Genomic DNA, 8,657 nt, shown 5'->3' with positions numbered 1-8,657 from the left:
TTTTTTTTTTTTTTTTTTTTTTTTTTGCAAAATTCTTGCCACTTAGTTGGCCTATATTAATTGTCTTTAATTTGTCGTTAATAAGTTATTTCGTTTTCAATGTTCACTGGAAGAGTAAATGAGGATAGCTATAAAATAAGGAATACAGTTAACTTCGTATATCATAATAAGCTAACCAAATCTCTTTTCTCTTCGATCAATTCCTCCAATTGGAAAATGGGTGCCACTTCCAATAATACCCCATTTCGCTTACTACTTCTTTTCATCATCACATTTCTCTTCACGTTTCCATGCACTGCTCGACTTGGTTGGTATTCACTGCTCAACTCCTCCATAATATGTCATTTATCAATGTCACTCTTGAATTACTAGTGGCGCAAATGTTGGCCCTCAATTTTTAAAAACGGTACATATATTGTCCCTCCTGTACCGACAGAATGGGCAATATTTACACCACGGGAGGGCAGCAATATATGTACGTACCGTTATTTAAAATTGAGGGGCAACATTTATACCACTAATAATTCAGGAGTAACATTGATAAATGGAATATTATGGAGGAGCATATAAATTACAATTTTCCCTCCATATATATATATATATATATATATATATATATATAACACAAACTCTCTTAAGAACTTTTTTTCACCCACACTGCATCTAAATACTATTTGTGATCCTTTATCTTTAATATTACTTGTAATTTTCAAAACACATTCAATTGAACTCCATGATTTTACCATCAATACCTCCAAATCATCTAAATGACAACAAAAAATCAAATAAGCGCATACATACTTAGTTTTCAATTAACATGAAATTAATTATATGAGTTTGATATAAATTGTGAACATAAAAATAATAAGAATTAGCACTTATCAAAATTTCAGGAAGAGATTATGCAGTCCCTATGAGTAGTCCTAAACCACCAAGCCCGTACCCGAAACCGTCCCCCAAGTTGGTTCCCAGCCGGGGACGACAATTAGCAGGTCAGATCTCGGTTCCTGGTCGTAGGCCAGGAGGAGGAGGAGGACGAGGTATGCCAACAATATAATAAAGAGATTATTTCAGCAATTACATATATATTTTCAATTACTTACCGCTAATCAAGTTAGCTTTTAGCTAAGTGCCAACCTGCGAACTACTAAAGGATTGCACTACAACTATTATATGATTGCATCACAATGACTTCCAGACATGCACGATCTTTGCAGTGCAATTGTATTTGTATAGTGCAACCATTTAGTAATTGTGGTGCAATCCTTCAGAAATTTGCAGTTGATTTCCAGGTTAAGGCCTTGCACTTAATCACTTGATTCCATATATATATATATATATATACCTGCTATGAGTAGAGAGACAAAGCTTCAGTATATAATAATGAATATTTGTAGTCTCTAATTTACTTATCATTTTAATATAATGGTGTTTGCAGCTCCAGGTCGAACTAGAGCGCCACCACAATTGTAGCACAGAGGCAGAAGAAGGAAGTGAAATATATATACACTTCTGTCAGCCCATGCAGATGGGTGAAGAATAAAATTAATTGATTCACATTTCCTGAATGTGAAACTGTTGTTTATTTTGCGTTTTATTTCATTTGTATCAGTATATTGTTTGTTTGCTATTTCAGTATTTTGAATCGTGATTTGATAGATCAATGTTTTGAGTTGAATCTTTGTTTTTGTTGATTTTGTTTTTCGCGGTTTTAAATATTGATTATTTCTTAAAATTTAATAATTTGTTTTTTGAGTGATGAGGAAAAACTACTATCATTATTCATTACCAGATGGTGTAGATGTATAAGTAAAATTTGTTTTGTGAACCTAACCGGCAAATAATCAAAAGTATTATATATTCCTAGAAAAAAAATATTAGTCTTTTGATAGAAATATATTAAAATTTTCATAATGTTGATCACATCAACTGGTCAAGCACCAAATAACTTCACAAAATGATAAATGGGTTTGACCTAATGGTTGTCATTGACTCCTCTCGTAACCTCTCCGATTTGTCATTGACTCCTCCTCTCACAACCTCTCCGGTTATCTGGTACCACTCCGTAAGTACCATGCATTCGGGTAGTAGAGATCGCCCTCGAAGCGATCTTCTTCTAGTTGCGGGATGAAATCCGACAACCAATTGCAGACAGTGTTAATTCTTATTAGTTAGGAATTAATTTTATATTAATTCCAATTTTAAATTTTAGAATTAATATCCAGGTTAATTGTTAGTTTTGAAGGTTACACACTAATTTTATTATCAGTGTAAATGTCATGGTTGAATGCTATTTAATCCATCAACTCCTATATAAGTTGTGGTTGAGCAGATGATTTTACACACTGAAAATCTAAGCTTTTCTCTCTCGAAACTCTGTTCAAAATCTAAGCTTTTCTCTCTCGAGACAAAAATGTCCTTACTAAAAATATGGTGTAATTAACTCATAATAATAATAATAATAATAATAATAATAATAATAATAATAATAATAATAACAAATATGTGTGCATAAGGACGAGGAAAAAGAAAAAGGTAAAAGATAATAATAATGATAATGATAATGACAATAGTAATAGTAATAGTAATAGTAATGGGTGGAGGTAACTCAATGGGGTAGCTCAAGTGGTAAGTGAGCTCTCTTTGTGGGGAAGAATTTCGGGTGAACCCGGGTTCAATTCCCACAAGTGACGATTCTCCCTGGACCAACTCCTGTGCCTCCGAGGCGAACGTTGGTGGACCTCGACAGTTAAACGGACGGATAGAAAGACCCTGTAAATTTATCAAAAAAAAAAAAAAAAAGTAATGGGAATGCATGGGTGGCCGGAGAAAGAGGTCTCAGTCTACAAATAATATTAGTCAAAACATAGGTTAATTAGAAGTTAATTTATTAGACTGTATTAGGGTTTGGACTAAATTAGAAGTTAATTTATTAGACTGTATTAGGGTTTGGACTAAGTAAGGAAGCTTCTACAGGTACTCTGGATCACAGTCAGCTAAGTAAGGAAGCTTCTACAGGTACTCTGGATCACAGTCAGGTGGCCGGAGAAAGAGGTCTCAGTCTACAAATAATATTAGTCAAAACATAGGTTAATTAGAAGTTAATTTATTAGACTGTATTAGGGTTTGGACTAAGTAAGGAAGCTTCTACAGGTACTCTGGATCACAGTCAGTGTGCAATCCAGTGAGCAGATTTGTCTCCAACTGAATATGGTCTTTAGACCCAAATATTTGAATTATGATTTAAGTGGGTGGAGCAGCTTAAATTGAAGGCCTTTAAGCTTGCAATATTTCAGACAGAATTTGTTGGAATTTTTCACTATATAAGCAATGCATATGCTTGGGTTATTTGACGAATTTGATTGATTAAATTGAATTGGGATATTAATTCGGCCAAGCTCTCCTCTATTTTCTATCAATATTTCGAGAGGATTAATCAGCTTTATATGAGTGTCTAGTATGCATTGGTGGTGGTAATTAATTTTGACGTGCACGCAGCATAGTTGAAAAAATCGCTAGGCGCTCCCTAGGCGCTCGGGGAGGGCCTAGCGCCTAGGACGCCTAGCCGGGGATTAATCGGCGCCTAGGCGTCCGTGTATTTTTTATTTTTTTTTTAAATTTGTTTAAGTATTTTTAATTTTTTAAAGACTAATAATTATAAATTATATAATACTTTAATAGTTAATACTAAAATATTAAATATTAACCTAAAAAATATCTAAAGTTTGTACAATTTAGGATTACTTCGCTCAAAACGATGTTGTTTTGAGTGAAATAACCCATTAAAATAAAAAGAACGACCGTGGACCGTAGTCTCTTTTTTTTGGGTGGCGCGGAGATTTGAACCCATGACCTTTGGGTAGCTTTGATACCAAATTGAAGCATGTGCTCCATCCAACTAAAAGCCTAAGCTGATAGTTGGATTGCACATTTATGTTTATATATTATATGCTCAACAGTGGAAAAAGGGTACAAAGCTAAGGCTTTTAGAAAAAGTCGGAAGAAGAAGGACTCCCTGGCTATGACGATTATCCTGCTAGCAGCTGACAACTCAGTTCGTCGCTGCACTCATAATGCAAACACCTCAAAACAAGTTTGGGATGCAATACAAAACAAATATCATCAAGGTATATATTACGTACAAGAAGAATGAGATTGGAGTTTATTAATAAGTTGTTGCATTTGCGATATTGTCGCCAAATGGATGATCTTAGGCTCTTGGAAAGATCGGATACGTACCTCGATTCAACAAGATCAACACAAACATACACACAATTTAGTAAGATCAAAGGTAAATCAAATCACATTTGGCAATATCAAATCATAAGTGCAAAGCTCTTAAAATCCTAGCCCAATCCTAAAATCTAGCCAGGCATGGGCTTCACAAACATCATATACTATTCAAAATCAAGATTCAATAACAATAACAATGCAAATGTATGTAATCAAAGAAAGAAGGGATTCAACAAAGGGATTTGAAAAGAAATCACAATGAATAAGGAAAGAGTCTACCAAAAATGAGAACAAGCAATTACAATTCAATCCCTTCACCTTCTTCCCCAGCTTCCTTTTTCTCTCTGAAAGTTCTATCCTAACCCTAATCTAAAAGTTGGAAAATGTAAAAATGATCAGATCCCCTGAAAAATCCTAACTAACTTTCTTAAATAAACTTCCCAAAATTGCCCTTCTCAATTTTTCTTCCACGTGTCGCGTTCACGAGGCCTTCACGTGAATTTCTTTTTTTTTTTTTTTTAATTCTCTAAGTCTTTTTAATTCTCTTTGGTTAGCATTGTCATTGTCTTCATCTTCAGTACTTTTTTTTTATTGGTAATGTGTCATGTGTAATTGGATTACTGGTGGTAGTGTAGAAAGCAGTGTCATGCAATGAGATTATAGTGTAGGAAGTTGAGGATTTGGTCGCGGTAGTTTTTTCCTACATATTTCATGTGTTATGTCGTACATTCTTATGTGAAAGTACTGAATAAAATATTAATATTTATTATATTTGTAGAAGGTTTATAGCAAACTCTGTTCATCTCTGTTATTATTGTAGCTGAAAACAACCACTAAAGTGGAGGAATGAAAGAATTAGAAGAAGACAACTTAAAAAGACTAAAAAGCCCTTCTAATTCACGGTCCACAGACGGCATAAGTCACAGAGGACTAAAAGTGCCCAACGATCTAAAAGCGTGGCTAGAATCTGACCATGCATTTTTTATTATGGAGGACTAAAACTGGTGTACGCCTAATAAGTCTAGGACCAAAAGTAGAATTAACTAGTAATAATAATAATGAGGTGGATCGGAGGAGGAGGAGTGGTGTTGATGCGAGCAAATAATGTTATGATAATATTATTGATAATGAATGATAGATAGATAGTAGATATAGAATAAGTTAGGAATATAAATATTGTAAACAGCAAAGAGTTACATTCACAATAGAAGTCTATGTCCTATTACTCCCTCTCAAATTCTCAATTCAAGCATAGGACTATGTGACACGACATTGAGCTTGGACCGAACAATGCAAACTGAGCAGCAGCAAGACGCTTCATAAAAATGTCAGCTACAACCTTGTCGCATACAAAGTGATAATCAACCTTGAATTGATTGTGTGAGACTGTCTCACGAATAAAGAATTTTTATTTGTGAGACGGGTCGGATCAAGATAAAATGTAATACTTATATTAGCAAATGCAATACTAAATCATGAATGAAGTATTACATTTATCTTGACCTGACCGGTCTCACGGATAAAGATTCGTGAGACGGTCTCACACAAGTGTGACTATATATATATATATATATATATATATATATATATATATATATATATATATATATAATATTAAAACTTAACCGTGCAAGAGGTGATGAGTTCAAAATATAAACAGAAAAGAAAAATGAAGAAGAAGATGGATTGAGATTAATAGCGTAAAATAAAAGTCAAGAGTTTAGAAATTTCTCAATAATATTTCATCAGTGATGAAAATTTCAACTTATTTATTAAAGAAATGAAGAATAGGAGTGCAGTAATTAATGACATCGTTATCAATAATTCTACATTACATTTAATTTCCTGCCTACAGTGTTCAATATATTATATATTGTTAGGAAGTCAAGAAATAAAACGCAATTAAGGTAATGACGGGTATTAAATGGGCAAGAATCTAAGTGGAAGGCTTGACCGGTAACTAACTGAGAAGAAAAGAAAAAAAAAACTAATTTTAATGGGTCATATACCTGAAACCGTCTCACGAATCTTTATCTGTAAGACATATTGGATCGGGACACTATGAAAATGTAATACTTATATTTTGAGAAAAAATGTAAGACTTTTACTTTTTGATGTTAAAATATTAGGTTTTTCATCAAAAGTGTTACATTTTTTTTTTTCAATAATTAATGTTGACAAGTGTTTGTTATTTATAAGAGAAAATGAAATACTTTTGAAGAAAAATGTAATACTTTTAAATTAAAATGTAAAAGTATTAAATTTTTATTCGAAAGTATTACATTTTTCCATATAAATAATAAATATTTTATTCCTAATTTTTTTTTTCGAAAACATATTTTATTCCTAATTAGTATTATACTTTTCAGTATAATTATTACATTTTCATCTTAACCCGATTCGTCACACAGGCAATGGTCATGAGGCGATCTCAACACGTTTTTATCAATTTTAATTTGTGCAGCAACAATAATGAAGGCATGTAAAAGACTTCCACTTTGCATATCTCTTGTACAAACTTATTAACGTTAACTTAAAAATGTGATATAAGTCTATTCCGTCCCCTTCATCTCTAGACTTTTAATTTGGGCAGGAATTAATTCCAACAATGGTCCTCCGACTATGTTGATTTTTCAAAATTAGTTCTCGACTTTTAATTTGAAAAGTTTAAGCCCCATTGACTTTCAAATTTTTTTCAATGTTGGTCATTTCGTCAAATTTTGATTAAGTTGAGGTCAAACGAAGGGGTAAAATTGTCCGTTCACTTGTTTAGTGTATTATTACTCGTATTTCTCCTGTTCTATACGCTATATATATATATATATATATATATATATATATATATATGAACATAATCTTAGTCGAAGTCTCTTCGACTGAGATTATATGGTTTCGATTGAGACTTCGATTGAGATTATATTCCTATATACAGCGCATAGGACAGGAAAAATACGAGTAATAATAAACTAAACAAGTGAACAGACAATTTTACCCCTTCATTTGACCTTTGCTTAACCAAAATTTGACAAAAGGATCAACATTGAAAAGAATTTGAAAGTCAAAGGATGTAAATTAAAAGTCGACAACTAATTTTGAAAAATTAACATAGTCGGAGGATCATTGCTGGAACAATAATGAAGGCATCACTGTTCTCAGAAGAAATAGTCAATAGTAACCATAAAGGATACTTTCTTTGCAAATGCCAAAGGTCTTTGTTGTTGTAGAAATGATGGAATTCTTTGGTCAAGGTTTTATAGCTTCTTTCCCACCTAATGGAATTCCTCCTGCGGAATAGATCCTAACACTCTTACGAGCTCTCAGGATTTAGGGAGTGTTTGTGTTTCGTAAATAGTTATTTTAGCATTTTGACTAGTCTAATTAATTTAAAAATTGTGGTTAATCAGCGTTTTGAAGCAGCTTATTGTTCCAAAACGTTAAAATCATAAATGTTGATTAGCATTTTGGATGGAAAAAAAAATTATTTTCTCCAAAATATATATATATATATATATATATATATATATATATATATATATATATATATATATTGGTGTATGTATATGTGTTTGTAAATTATTAAAACATTGCGAGCACTAAGAAATTTCATGTTTTTTTCCTGGTAAGGGCAACCATAATGGTTTTTTCTTGATTTTTTCGCAGAGAAAAAACTATAACAAGGTTTTTGCACTAAATGGAGAACATGATATTTTTCTCTGAAAATCAATGTTTTTTGTGGTCTCCAAGATAATGACACTTGACGCGCACATCGTGCGTTCCATGCATTGTCGCGCCTAGCATGTCGCATCCTTCTTTTTTTTTTTTCAGACTTATTTTTTTCATTTTTTTTTTCACCCTCTTTCTCTCTCCTAGTTGGCGTGTAAAAAATCACCACAATTGAGGTTGCTCTAAGAAATGTCCGAAGCCAATATCGTTGGATGGACCCACTAAAGAAATTTGAACTTCATTTCCTTCCCATATTTAGCTAATTGAGTTTTTTCCACTTTTGGTCCTATGACTTTAGTGTCTTCGTCAATTTAGGTACACAACTTTCATTCTTGACATAAGTAGTGCTTGACTTTGATTTGTTTTCCACTTTTAGTCCTTGACTTTGATTTTTTTTCCACTTCTAGTCCTTTCGGCCATTTGAGCGATAATTTTTAATCGGAATCAACAAATTGTTGTGCCATTAAGAGTAAATAACGTTTATTGTATTTAGAGCTTTATAAAAAGACACTTTACCCTTAATGGCACAACAGCTTGTTGATTCCGATTACAAATTGTCGCTTAAAAGGCGAAACAGAACAAGCAAATAACGTTTCTTTTTCCTATTTTATCTCTGATTTTATTTATAAATATATTTAGGACTTTATCATAAGACACTTTTTACCCTTAATGGCACAATAATTTTTTGATTTCAATTAAAA

At 32.5% G+C, this 8,657-nt stretch overlaps 1 long non-coding RNA gene across 1 annotated transcript; it reads left to right on the top strand.

Moving 5' to 3' along the window:
- The first annotated feature begins 245 nt into the window (after window positions 1–245).
- LOC116004318 lies at window positions 246–1,486 on the top strand. Its single transcript, XR_004094775.1, has 3 exons — window positions 246–307; window positions 894–1,040; window positions 1,439–1,486. It is a non-coding gene; the product is annotated as an uncharacterized LOC116004318 (long non-coding RNA).
- The last annotated feature ends 7,171 nt before the right edge of the window (window positions 1,487–8,657 follow it).

Source organism: Ipomoea triloba, chromosome 14 (assembly GCF_003576645.1).
Source record: "Ipomoea triloba cultivar NCNSP0323 chromosome 14, ASM357664v1".
NCBI classification, from domain to species: Eukaryota; Viridiplantae; Streptophyta; class Magnoliopsida; order Solanales; family Convolvulaceae; genus Ipomoea; species Ipomoea triloba.
This window is presented reverse-complemented; position numbering and strand designations above follow the sequence as displayed.